Source organism: Eumetopias jubatus, unplaced genomic scaffold (assembly GCF_037043125.1).
Source record: "Eumetopias jubatus isolate StellerSeaLion01/CBP00866 unplaced genomic scaffold, mEumJub1_p1.0 scaffold_6, whole genome shotgun sequence".
NCBI lineage: Eukaryota > Metazoa > Chordata > Mammalia > Carnivora > Otariidae > Eumetopias > Eumetopias jubatus.
In genome coordinates, this window is record NW_028274812.1 from 147,948,581 (window position 1) to 147,962,106 (window position 13,526).

Consider the following 13,526-nt stretch of genomic DNA (forward strand, 5'->3'; position numbering starts at 1 on the left):
CGCTTCTCCTGCTTCCCGGCGAACGGGCGGCCCCTTCCTCTGTGATTGACAACCAGCATTAGGTGCTCAGCACCTGTTGCGCGCTGACCAGGCGATGTTACTAATCGTTCACACGTCTCTCTCCACCCCTGGAGCCGAGGCCCCCGTCTATACGTCACATTTACACTGATGAGTCCCTTAGGGTTTCTGAAGCGCGACTGATACCCAGCAGGGCCCCGGGCTCGCCAGGCAACGGAAATGGACAGGAGGCCTCGTGGGTCCCAGACAAGGCTTTACAGGGACTTTTGCTCCGCACAACAGAGGCCGCCGGAAGGAAGGAATTCTCAGGCTGGCTCCCCGAGGGGAGGTCAGGGAGCGTTTTTTACAGAAACTTCGGTGGGGAAAGGGTTTAGTACAAGCAGGTAGAGGCGGGGATGTATCCGCACCTGCGCGCGTAAAGACCATGCTCCTTCATGCGTGGCATGTCTACTTAACATGTTAAATGTGCACCCGCAGGTGTGACTTCTAATGTCACAATGAGGGGAGCGTCCGTGAAAGTTCAGCGCCGGGGTCGGTCCTGGTGCAGACTGGTTTGGTCCGGTGCTCGCCGGACTCAGGGGTCAGCACCCTCCGTCCGCACTCCTGCAGGGGACGCTCTGCGGACGCACAGAGGTTAGTTTTGTTCTAATGGAGACAGCTACAGAGGCTGGATTTTGTGCTCAGGGTCGAGAGGACCCGAGTCCAGTCCCTGCCCCCTTCCACCAACGTCCTCTTCATGTCACAACCAATCAGGATGAGCGCTAAAAACACAAATACTCCGTAATTCCGAATAACTCCAGGGCTCCGAAAAGGAAGACCCAGGAAGGTCCCGACTTCAAGCGTCTTCCTGCGATTCTTGGCGCCCCGCACAGCGCGCGGCCTCGCGGGAGCTCCGGCGGCCAGCCTGGAGGAGGGGGCGTGCGCGGGGCCGCGGGGAGGCCGCGTTCCGAGCCGAAGGGCGCGCCGGAGGGGCCCAATCAGGCTGGGGCGCCCCCCCTCCGGCCGTCCCCCTGCGGGCTCGCGGCCCCCCCTTCCGCGCCCCACCCCCGCAGGCTCGCTCTCCGCCGCCCCTCAGGCCCCCACCCCTGCGGGTTCGCCGCCGCCTCTTGAGGGCTGGGCCGGCCTCCCCGGAAGCCGGGGCCGCGCGCGCCGCGGGAGCGGAAGTAAAGGTGGGCTCCCACGGACCTTGAGGAGGCGGGTCCTAGAGCAGCCGGCGGGGGAAACCAGGGTCTCTCCGGAGGGCTCTCTAGGACGCGGGCGGTCTCGCGCTCTCGGTGGTGCCCCAGTCTCCGTTGGCTAACCCCAGAGGGCTTCCAGGCTGTCCAGCTAGGAACACTGTGCCCGTCCTTCCAGACTTAAGTTCGCTTCTCCCAGCAACACTACCCATAGCACCTGCAGACCCCTTTCTTTGTGCCGGGAAGAGGTGTGCACGTTGCAGACATTATCTCATTTGATCCTGGAAATAAGGCACGAGGTTAAATGGTCTACTGATAGTCAAAGAACTTTAAACTGGGAGGTGGCCTTTTGCCACAGACCTTCACAATTTTACTGAGCTGCAGTGATTTCGCCCCACCCCTATGATAGAAGAATTCCACGGTGTGATACCTTTGAAAAGCCATCACTTGATTGTCTAACTCATATTCCACAACTTCTCTAGACTCACCTGGGCTCTAAAACCTGAACAAACGTTAATTGCTCCCCTGACTTTAAGTAGATGAAGTAATGGATGAAACTCCCAGAAAAGGCTTTTGTAGAATTTTGAAACTTGTAAGAGAGGAAAAAAGAATTTTCCCTCTGCCCTTCTAAGTTCTTGGCTGGGGTCCCGGTAACAAAAGAGATGAATGAGAGAAAAACACAAGTTTATTAACGTGTATATCTCATGTACACATGGGAGAGACCCAGGGAAAAATGAGTGACTCTCCAAGGTGGCTTAGAATTCAGGCTTGAATACCATCTTCAGCTAAAGACGAAACAAAGAGGGTGTCAGGCAGGTCAGTTACCGGAGCAGGCTGGGAAAAGTATAAACAGGAGTAAGGTCTGTTAGTATCTTCTTGTTTCTTGTGATTCGGGGTCATCCTTCTCTTCCTCATAGAGAGGGAGACACCATTACAAAAAGGGTCACTTGTACTCTGTTTTTAGAGCTTCTCCTGAGTCTGCTGTTTCTCAAAATAATCCTATGCCAAAAAAAAAGAGCCTATTTTGCTGCCCTTCACACTCATGCCTTATTCTGATCCCTTTTCTTATTATAATCTCTTGATTTGTGACCAGATTTTGAAAGGAGGGAATAATAATCTTATACCCTCTTCCTTCATAACATGTAAGGACATCTTCCAACTTCCTTGAGATGTCCAGATCAAACTCCCTCTCTAACAGGTTTCTCCAGGTCAAGACTACATATATACTTTTTTGTTTTTTTTAAAGATTTTATTTATTTGACAGAGAGAGACACAGCGAGAGAGGGAACACAAGCAGGGGGAGCGGGAGAGGGAGAAGCAGGCTTCCCACGGAGCAGGGAGCCCGATGCGGGGCTCGATCCTAGGACCCTGGGACCATGACCTGAGCTGAAGGCAGACGCTTAACGACTGAGCCACCCAGGTGCCCCAAGACTATATATACTTTACTTCTAATTTCACTCTTTAATTCTTTCAACTGATACAGGCTGTAGACACAAGATCACCTCACCCAGCCAAAGTCAGGATTACAAAATCAAGAGTTTGTAGGGGGCACCTGGCTGGCTCAGTAAGTAGAGCATGGGACTCTTGATCTTGGGGTTGTCAGTTTGAGCCCCATGTTGGGTGTAGAGATTACTTAAAAATACTATCTTAAAAAAAAAAAAAAGGATGTCGACCTCAGAGAGTCGGGGACCTGGGGCGGTGAAGGAACTGAGAAAAAGAGACGACAGTAGAGCGAGGCACAGGGGACCCCGAGCTAACAGCCCGAGGTGCCGAGGTTTATTTTCCATAATCTAATATACCTTCTACAACGATACAGATCTATAATGATTTACAGCAGGGGCTTAGTAAGGCACATTCTTCCACGCACACAGGGTTAGTCAAGTGAAGCAGTGGGAGTGGAGAAGGAATAAAGAAATCTGTAACTGGCTGTGATCAATTAATCGTAAACACCATTGTACTCGGACCTTAACACAGGATAAGAGAACAACGAAGGGAATGCACAGTGTGCTGCTTACAGCTGGCCTCCCATCTACAAAGCATCTTGTACATGCTGTGTGCTTTAGAACAGACCACACACATCCCAAGGGCGTTTCACTCTGATCCTTTCGGGTTATTTTTAACCCTGCAGTCTTGAGTTTTCTCAGAGATCTCGGAGTCTGAACGAGCATGCACCAGTGGTCGTTGTGGCGTTCTGTTTCCCACAAAAGGATATTGGTTGACTAGAGAATTATTGCAAACTGGAGGGTGCTTGCCAGGATGTGGTGAGATAAATGCCTATTCTCCACTTTTTCATAAATTCAGATCTAAAACCCAATTCCATATGAGTGTACCAGTGAAATAAGGAAGATGTTTCAGTTTTGAAGGTTGTGATCGCATGCACCTCCACTGTGATTTTTGTCAGGAAACATTTTCAAGGAGTTTGAAATGGATGGCACAAAGTTTCCAAGGTACCTTGGGTAGGATGACTGTCTTAGTCAGTGTGGCTGCTGTAGCAAAATGCTGCAAACCAGGTGGCTTAACTACAGAAGTTTACACCTTAGAGCACCAGAAGGTGTAAAATCCCAGATCAGGGTGGTCCACGAGGTCGGGTTCTGACGAGGGCCCTTTTCAGTGTTTCACAGGGTGTCTTCTTGCTGTGTTCTCACATGGCTCAAGAGCACAGTGAGGAAGCAGGGTCCCTCAGGATTTTTTTACAATGACCCTAATCCTATTTTGGAGGCCTCTACCCTCATGACATCTAAACCCTACTTACCCTCCCCAGATCCCATCTCCTAATACCATGACATTAGGGGGTAGGGTTTCAACATGAATTTTGGAGGGACACACTCAGTCCATAACAGCGATTTTCATTGGTTTTGAGCGATCTCACAACTCTGAGTTGTAGGAAGCCGGTAACAGTGCAAATAATTTTCATCCACAGAAATGCAAATGAAATTGTGTCCAGGAGAATGTGAATGATCATTGTCCTGGAAATTGACAGTTAAAAACAAATCTATTCGTAAATTTGCTTCAGCATTCCAGATTGTCTACAAATATGTAGTACTTCGAATTTTTTTTTAATTTGTTAACTTATTTTTTAACATTTTTTTCTTTAAATTCAATTCATTAATGTATAATGTATGAGTGGTTTCAGAGGTACATGATTCACCATGACTTTTCTTTTGAGCCAGTTGTAACATCTTCCTGGTTGTTACATGATCGGACACATACTCATTTTCATTTGTATGAGAGTCACCAATTTACTTTCTTTTTTTTAACAGTCTTTTAACCCTTTGAAAACTAGGGGTACACACCAGTGGCAGAAAGAAAATACGAACTTGTGGCTGGCAAATGTACGTGGACGAACACGGTTAGGGTCTGAAACTCAAGCGGGCCAGCGCCACCCGTCCGTCCCATGTCTACACCGGGGACCCGGCCGACTCTGAAGGCACAGGCACTCGGTTCAACAGCAGCGCAAAAGCTGAAGACGCCACAGGAGCACAGCTGAGCATCGGTGTCGCCCAGAATGGGGGTCAAAGAAGGAAAACCGATACTCTTCCTCCGATTTTTCTTCCTAGGGGGAGGGTAAAGGAAAGGGTAAAGCCGGTTGAGTCTCTTCCCGATAATTCCAAGAGGCGTCAGCGAGGGAGGCAGGAAGGGGAAGCTCCTCTCCAGACGCAGCTCTGTACCAGTTCTGGGACCCGACCCCTCCAGGGCGCACGGCCACCGTCTGCTCTCCCGGCCACCACCGTTTCTCTAGCTCGGCGGGCTCTCCGGAAGAAGCCCCGAGGCCCCGCCGTCCTCAGAAGTCCCGTCACCCGCCCGACGGCTTCCCGGGGACGGCGGCTACCGTGCAGACGGGTCCGTGCGGGTGCTTCACGGCGGCGGAGTCCCGTCCGCTCGGCCCGCTCTTCCGTCTCGCGCGCGGGGGCGCACCGAGGGCAGCGGCGCCGGGCGGGGCTGTCCGGTGGCGCGCGCCCCCGTCGGTGCCGCGTCTGACTTCAGACGGGCGCCCGAGAGCGGCCCCGAGGTCCCGGCTGCGGGACCAGCTTTCGCGCGCCCGCAGCGGCCCTCGCGTCGGGAGGCTCGTGCGCGCTCGGGAGGAGCGCGCTCCCGCGTGTCCGGACGCCGCGCCCCACGCCCGGGGCCGCCGTTCCCCGGGGACGGGAGCGGGAGCGGGGACGTGCCCGGAGGCTGGCCAGGCCGCGCGACTGTACGACAAGCACACGGGCCGACGTTTATTTGGTTCCTTTCCGAAGTCACTTCCGTGCCCCAGTGTGAACTTTAGCCGCCGCAGCCCAGGGCTGCACCCTCCGGCCCCGAACGAGCACTCGCGGAGCATCTCCCGGACGGACAGTAATCCCCGCTGGGCCTGGCGCCAGCAGGAAGGCTTGACCGGAGTGGGGCCCGTGCAAGGGGCGAGGTCCCGCGGCGAGGAGCCCCGGCGGAGGACGCCGTTGGCGGGGACGGCTCGGGGTGCGGGGCCCCCGCGCGCAGGCGGGCGCCGCAGACGTGGCCACGCAACAGGGAGCTCGGGGGAGGGCCGAGCCGTCGGGTCTGGCCCGGTCAGGGCGTGCGCGGGGCGGACGAGGAGGCCCAGGCACGAGGGAAACCTCGGGCGCGGCTCCACGGACGATGCGCGCGGGCCCTCCTCCGCGGCGCGGCGGCGGGAGAAGCTGCCGCAGGGCGGAGCCGGGCGGGGACGGGGCCCGGGCCGAGCCGGCCGCCCGGGATCGCGAGGAGGGCGCCGCCGTCGCCCCTCCCCGCCTCGGCCGGCCGGCCGCCGCCAACCCCAAGTCTCGCGCTTCCCAGACATCTCGCGAGGCCGTCCGCTAGGCGTCTCGGCTCCCTTTTGAATCTGCGCCAGATCGCTCGGCTTTCAGAAGGTATCGCGGTACTTTCGCTTTTGCTATTTTCGGTGTTTTAACAGCCCCTGTAAGAAGATTTTAAGTCCGTTTTTAATACTGTAGGCTGGTAAGACCTCTCTTCCTGCTGCTCCGATCGGCGTAGTTGTGTAGGAAATTAGGGGGAGGAGGAAAAAAATGATGTGTCAGAAGTGGGATTCGAACCCACGCCTCCATTCGGAGACCAGAACCCCCAGCGCGGGGAAGCGGAGCTTGAGTCTGGCGCCTTAGACCACTCGGCCATCCTGACACCCTGCGGAAGGCGGGGGATTTTCCGCTAAAGTAGATGTGGAGGAGCGCGCTTCTGTGACGTGCGCGCGTCGGACGGAGCGCTGACGACAGAGGCGCCGCCGGCGGAGGACAGAGCCCCCTGTGGATCGGCCGGGAACCTCGGCGGAGGAGCGCGGGTGCTGGGGCGCGAACGCGGACACGGCTTCCCGCGGCCGGACAGCGGCGGGCGCGCCTGGAGGACAGGGCGCCGGCTCTGAGCCCTCTGCTCGGCTCCCAGCCTCTCGCCCTCACCCGCGTCCCGGAGCGCCAGTGGTTTTCATCTGACGAGAGAGGAACGACAGCACACGGAACAGAAGCCCCCAATTCCGTGGCACGGCCCCCGCCTCCCCACGAGGGCCCCGCCCTGGTCCGGGAGTTTGCTGGGCTCCGAAAGCGCCTGCGCCCGGGCGCACGTCGGCAGGGGCAGGGGCAGCGGAGGGTACAGGAGCGGGAGGAGGGGCAGGGGCAGGTGAAGGGGCAGGGGCAGCGGAGGGTACCGGAGCGGGAGGAGGGGCAGGGGCAGGTGAAGGGGCAGGGGCAGAGGGGCAGAGGCAGGGGCAGCGGCAGCGGAGGGTACAGGAGCGGGAGGAGGGGCAGGGGCAGGTGAAGGGGCAGGGGCAGCGGAGGGTACCGGAGCGGGAGGAGGGGCAGGGGCAGGTGAAGGGGCAGGGGCAGAGGGGCAGAGGCAGGGGCAGCGGCAGCGGAGGGTACAGGAGCGGGAGGAGGGGCAGGGGCAGGTGAAGGGGCAGGGGCAGCGGAGGGTACCGGAGCGGGAGGAGGGGCAGGGGCAGGTGAAGGGGCAGGGGCAGGTACAGGAGCGGGAGGAGGGGCAGGGGCAGGTGAAGGGGCAGCGGCAGCGGAGGGTACCGGAGCGGGAGGAGGGGCAGGGGCAGGTGAAGGGGCAGGGGCAGAGGGGCAGAGGCAGGGGCAGCGGCAGCGGAGGGTACAGGAGCGGGAGGAGGGGCAGGGGCAGGTGAAGGGGCAGGGGCAGCGGAGGGTACCGGAGCGGGAGGAGGGGCAGGGGCAGGTACAGGAGCGGGAGGAGGGGCAGGGGCAGGTGAAGGGGCAGCGGCAGCGGAGGGTACCGGAGCGGGAGGAGGGGCAGGGGCAGGTGAAGGGGCAGGGGCAGAGGGGCAGAGGCAGGGGCAGCGGCAGCGGAGGGTACAGGAGCGGGAGGAGGGGCAGGGGCAGGTGAAGGGGCAGGGGCAGCGGAGGGTACAGGAGCGGGAGGAGGGGCAGGTGAAGGGCGAGGCAGGGGCAGAGGCAGGGGCAGGGGCGGGGCAGGTGCAGGGCGAGGCAGGGGCAGAGGCAGGGGCAGCGGCAGCGGAGGGTACAGGAGCGGGAGGAGGGGCAGGGGCAGGGCGAGGCAGGGGCGGGCAGCGGCGGGGGCCCTACTCCCGGTCCTGGGGCCGCTCTTGGCCGCTCGGAGCCGAGCCACGCGTCCGCTGTCGGGTCTGGGACACCGGTGGCCCCGCGCCACACCGCCCGACGGAGGCTTTCCCCGCTTTGTCAGCTGTCCTCCCGCGGGACGGAGAGCCCCTGGGGGTCCGGGACACTGCGCAGAAGAAACCCCCGCAGGCCTGCTGCCGGCCCAGGACGCGGCCTGCGTGCGAGGCAGGGGCTCAATAGATGGATCCGACCACTTGTTTCGGCCGCTCTGCTTTGGGCTAATAGAGACGGATTTGAGAATGTTAAGTACATTTTGTCCCCGTGGGTTATTTTCTGTATTGACACAAAAACGTTTTTCTTTCTGTAAGGCAAAGGTTAGGTCTCTTTTCTTCATGAAAAGAGAAATAATTTGAGTTTTGGTAGCCCTAGCTTAGATTTCCAGATTGCCCTGGGCAACTTAATTTACATTTTCGCAATCTGTGGAGATAACTAAAAGCCCAGTTAAGTATTTTATAATTTGAGGCCACTTAAGCCATGCTTGGGATGCTGTTTGAAAGAAAGAAAAATACACCACATATTTCTGCACCTTCACCTTTGCTCCTAAATAAACCCGTGGATGATCTGATGAGGGGTAAACGGACATATTTCGTGTACACGCATACCAAGGACATACTCGTGGCCGAAGTGAGGTGATAATGTTGTGCAAAGGATAGTCGTCACCAACTCATTTCTTTAGGGTCCTTAATGAAATAAACATCTTGTATACTGTTAATTCCGTAAACAGATGCATGTTCAAAATCTCCATCATGATCTTGTAATCTTAATATATTTTAGATATTTTAATTTTTTCCCTCTTGGGGAATACATTCAGTATAGTGTAGAAAGGACTTAATGACATTTTCCTACATAAACATAAAATTTATTGTAGATAATTCTTTAAACCAGACATTTTAATCTAGGACTTCAGTTTAATCTATTCCTTGAATCTATTTTTATGTAGCCCTTAAAAACATATCCAAAAACCCATTACTAATATAGCGATAAAAATACTTTGGGTATTGCAGTGTTTATATATAAAATTGCAAACTTGAATTCATATTCTTTTCTGTAATATGTTATACTAAAATCAAAATGCTTTTGCACCATTTTTTAAAACAATATTTTCTTTTGATGTTGGTACCATATTTACTGTAAATGCTGCTCTGGGAGTTAGACATTTTGTTAGTGAAGATACAGCCAGAACACTAAATTATGGGTAAAAAATTCAGACTAGGTGGCATAGGTAAGTATTTTTAGGCTTCATTCAGAATTTAATTATCATACGATGCCATTTTTTCTGGAAAGGAAAAAACATGGTTTGTTTTTCATTGTTAGGTTGTATTTTTCTGTAGGAAAGAGGAATTTTTTGGTCCATGTTGTAAGCCTCATTCATACTTCAATTTTAAGGTTGTCTTGTGTGTATTTATAGCAAATAGACGACTTTGAGATTGGAGGCTCCTAAGAGTTTGATTTGCTCATTTTTCCCTAAAATAAATACTGTCTTTCAAAAAGAAGGGAAGGAAGGAAGGAAGGAAGGAAGGAAGGAAAAGAGAGGAAATGGTAGTGAGGAAGACAGGAAACAATGGTTTCCTAATTTCCCTCCCTCAAAGATGTGAGATTTGCTGTACTGTCTTCCATAAGCTATAGTTCTGTAGGAAGGAAGTTACCCCAGAAGTGATTCTAGAGGTGGCAGTTGTAACCTCTTTAAAATGTGTAATTACTACTGCTTTTCTAATTGCAAGCTACTGCAGATACCCCATATCAAACCGCTACAATTGAACATCGCATAATTTCTAACTTCTCTCTTGTCAGCAACACTCTAAAGAACATTCTTATGTAGATAATTATTTTCAAATACCTATAATTATTTCCTTAAAAATTTCTAGAAGTAAAATCCCTAAAGTTTATCCAGTTTTAAAAGCTTTTGATACGTACTGTCCAACTGCCTACCAGAAAATCTGAAGCAATCTAGATATCGCAAACCTGACCAACAAAGGGTACTATGATTAAACAACAAAACATTTTAATGGGTGAAAGGTGGAAAGGCGTTGTTCCATAGCTTTATTAGTGAGGTTCAATATTCGTGTTTGCAGTTAATTGCTTATTAAATTTTTATTGAGGTGTTCATCTTTCCTTATTGATTTGTGAAACTCATTATATGAAAGATAAACCCCGGTGATAGTTTCTATTTACCAAGAACACAGGCAGAAATTCCTTTTGCTATATATATATTTTTTAAAGATTTTATTTATTTGAGAGAGAGAGAGAGAGAGCGCACATGAGAGCGGGGAGGGTCAGAGGGAGAAGCAGACTCCCCGCCGAGCAGGGAGCCCGATGTGGGACTCGATCCCAGGACTCCAGGATCATGACCTGAGCCGAAGGCACTCGCTTAACCAGCTGAGCCACCCAGGTGCTCCCCTTTCGCTATATTTTATCTTTTAATCTCATTGTCCCTTATTTACTCAATTTTCATCTCATAAAACTATAAGCTATAAAATTAACAAGGTTCCCTTAACAATCTTTAAAAACCAAGATGTGGGTCATATTTGTTTCTCGTCATCATGCTATACATTTACTTGTACTCCTGGTCACTTTTGTCCCATCCTTATTTCTCTTTCTTCTTTTATGGCATGTCAAACTCCTGCTCCTTTCTGGAATAAGGTGAGGTATAATTAAATATGTAAATATTTCTACTATTTACTAACATTTATTGTGTAATAGGACTCCCCATCCTACGTTTTTATGAAAACATCTTCCACAAGAGGGACTTTGAAGGGCCTGAAAATTTTAAAGGGTAGAGGGAACTAAAAAGAAAACACGCTGACAGTGGTAGTCTATACCAATTTTAAAAAAAGAATGTGATTCCCAACCTTGAAATGAATGTTTTATGTGAAGATCATAAACACATCTGATTCTCTGATTATCATGTCCAAGATTGGCTTTAGAGTAACAGGGATAGGGGTGGAAATTCAGAGGAGGCTATTTTGGAAATGGAATTGGCCATAAATTGATTGTTGAAGCTAGGGGATGCTATAGGGAGTTCATGGAATATTTTCCTCATTTTTGTGTGTGCTTAAAGGTTTCCGTAGTGAAGAGTTCAATACAGGGGGAAAAAATCATCCATAATCTCATCAAAAGCATCTGTTAATACTTTGGCATATTTCTTTCCAGTTAAAAAAAAAAAAAACACCGTGCAGGTTGAGAAATGTGAAATCTCTACACTAAAATAAATTATCTCCTCTTTTTCTATTACATTCTTGTGCATCACAAACCCCAAACTGGATTTGGCAGCTGTATCCCACACTATTATCCAGACAAATCCTGTGCGTTCTGAATGAGGAATCAGGGGAGGAATGTACCTCATTTACCTTCAAATGCCCTGGTTACATTTCAATCTTCAAATGTGAAACTAAGCCACCAAATAAGCCAAATCTGAGATATTTATGCTTTCTCTCCAATAGGGAGAAAGGGAATGTAATGGCCAATACGGTCATACTCAAGTACCATCTGGAGTTTTAAACCCAAGCTACTGATTAACACCCTAGCAAGCCAGTCCCCCGTAATCTACCCTGCTGCGGCCGGGCTTCCTCACATGCAGGGGGAACTCCTGGGTTAAAGGAGGTGCACAGGTTTCGTGATTTAGTTACATAATCAAGCAAAACTTTTATTGCCGGCCTGAGCTAGTGAGTACCAGCCTCTCAGCCTAGGAAGTGGGGCCGTGGGTTTTCGGCTCCTCAGACCACACCGGTCTGCGGCGCACATTTCACTCGCCCACAAAGCAGCTTTTGTTGCTACTTCTGTTTCATTTTATTCTTTCTCCTAACTGACTTTATTAACTTTTCCAAGAACAGAAGCCACCTTCTCTTGTATCCTCCCGGGGAGTCAAGTTCAGCTGGGGTCCCCAACTCGGGGTAATTGTGTCATTTGAAACAAAGAATCATTGTCCTTCGTTTGTGAAGAGGCAACATGCCCACCCACTGCGCTAGGAAAGAGACTTTGAAGTGTTTCTGTTTTGCTGAGAGGAGGTGTGATTTCCGAGCACACTCTGGTTGGGATCGCAGGTAACGACGGCACTGACAAACGGCGCGTCTACGCTGGTGACAGCGACTGGCTTTCAGTCTCACACCTGTGTTAGGCGGTTATCCCCAGGAGGCCTCATCTTCTCGACTGCACACTCTGGACGGGCAGGATCCACGTTCGGTTTCCTTGTACTCTCTGCACGGGCCTCTTCCACACCTGTCTGCTCTTGGGGGAGGGGCTCCTCTCTGCCTGCCAGGCCGGTGTCCCCAAAACAGGAGCAGCTGAAGATGGACCGCATATAAAGGACGGTTGTTGAAGTCCTAATGTGTCATTAACCTCCAACGTCGAGGGAAGAACCAGACAGGAGCCAGAAGGATGGTACTGGGCCCCCCGTTTGCCTTGAGGGGCCCAAATCCCAATTCAGCGAATTCAGATGTTGCTTACCTTTCAGCGGATGAGTGAATTTAGAATCATTTACAAGTTCATTGAACCTCATCCAAAATGGCAGGGTTTTTTTTTTAATTAAAAATTTAAATAATGTTTAAATACCTAGGAACCCACCACAAGAACCAGAAGATAACCAGTAACATACGAACCTGTCCCTCCAGGTCTTTGCCACCCTCCCACACATCCCACTGGTAACCAGTCCTTTTGTTCATATTATAAAAAGGGTATCGTAAGGTAGGTGGTCTTCTGACTTTTTCTAGCTGCAGCTGAAGTTCCTATAAATGCTGCCCCTAGAGCACTGGGTCCCCTGGGGAGCCCCTCTAAGCCTGGACACCACTCCAACACTGGCCACAGGACTGGGCGTCCACGCCAGGGACACATTTTGCGGGTCCTTATTCCTCCTCCCTGCCCTTGTGCACTAAACTAAGTGAAATGGGGGCGCCTGGGTGGCTCAGTTGGTTAAGCGACTGCCTTCGGCTCAGGTCATGATCCTGGAGTCCCGGGATCGAGTCCCACATCGGGCTTCCTGCTCAGCGGGGGGTCTGCTTCTCCCTCTGACCCTCCCCCCTCTCATGCTCTCTGTCTCTCATTCTCTCTCTCAAATAAATAAATAAAATCTTTAAAAAAAATAAAAAAAAAAAGAGATACACTTTAAAAAAAAAAATAAAATAAAATAAACTAAGTGAAATGGAATGCAGGTTTGACTGGGACTCTACACCCAACTTTCCAACTGCAGACCCTTACATCTCGAGTAGACAGTTCCTGTTTAGGCAGGTACCCGGGTCAATGGACAGCACTTGAAGGCTTCCAGCCAACGCTCTGCCTTCCCACACAGAAAAGCATAATCCACACATCCTGAGGGGAAGGACAAGGCGTATGTGGTTAAGTGTTCCATCTTTGTCTGAATCCTGGCTCGGCTGCTTCCTAGCTGTGCACCTTGGACGAGCCACATGCCCTCTCTGTGCTTCTGTTTCTGCATCTCCAAACTAAGGGCAACCCTACAAAGTAGGGCTGTTAGGACCATTCAAAAACTACTGTGTACCTTGGTCCGTGTCTACGTTAGTAGTATTTTACATACATACACCGTCTCCTCGTGGAAGCCCCTCTCTATAGGTCCTGGTTATGTTATTCCCTTTAACAGAATGAAGAGATGAATAAATTAGGACATGATATCCCAATTCATGATCTTCAGCCATGGAACCTCAATGCTCTGTATAGGACGGAGTATAGACCATACAATCTTGTCTTCTGAGGCCACGTCCAGATGCAGCAAAGATCCAAATCC

General features: G+C 51.6%; 1 non-coding gene across 1 annotated transcript; it reads right to left on the reverse strand.

The window, feature by feature from the left end:
- Positions 1 to 6,220: 6,220 nt before the first annotated feature.
- On the reverse strand, positions 6,221 to 6,326 carry TRNAL-CAA (transfer RNA leucine (anticodon CAA)). The gene is made up of 2 exons: positions 6,289 to 6,326; positions 6,221 to 6,266 (listed from the first exon to the last, which is right to left on the reverse strand). It is a non-coding gene; the product is annotated as a tRNA-Leu (tRNA).
- Positions 6,327 to 13,526: the final 7,200 nt, after the last annotated feature.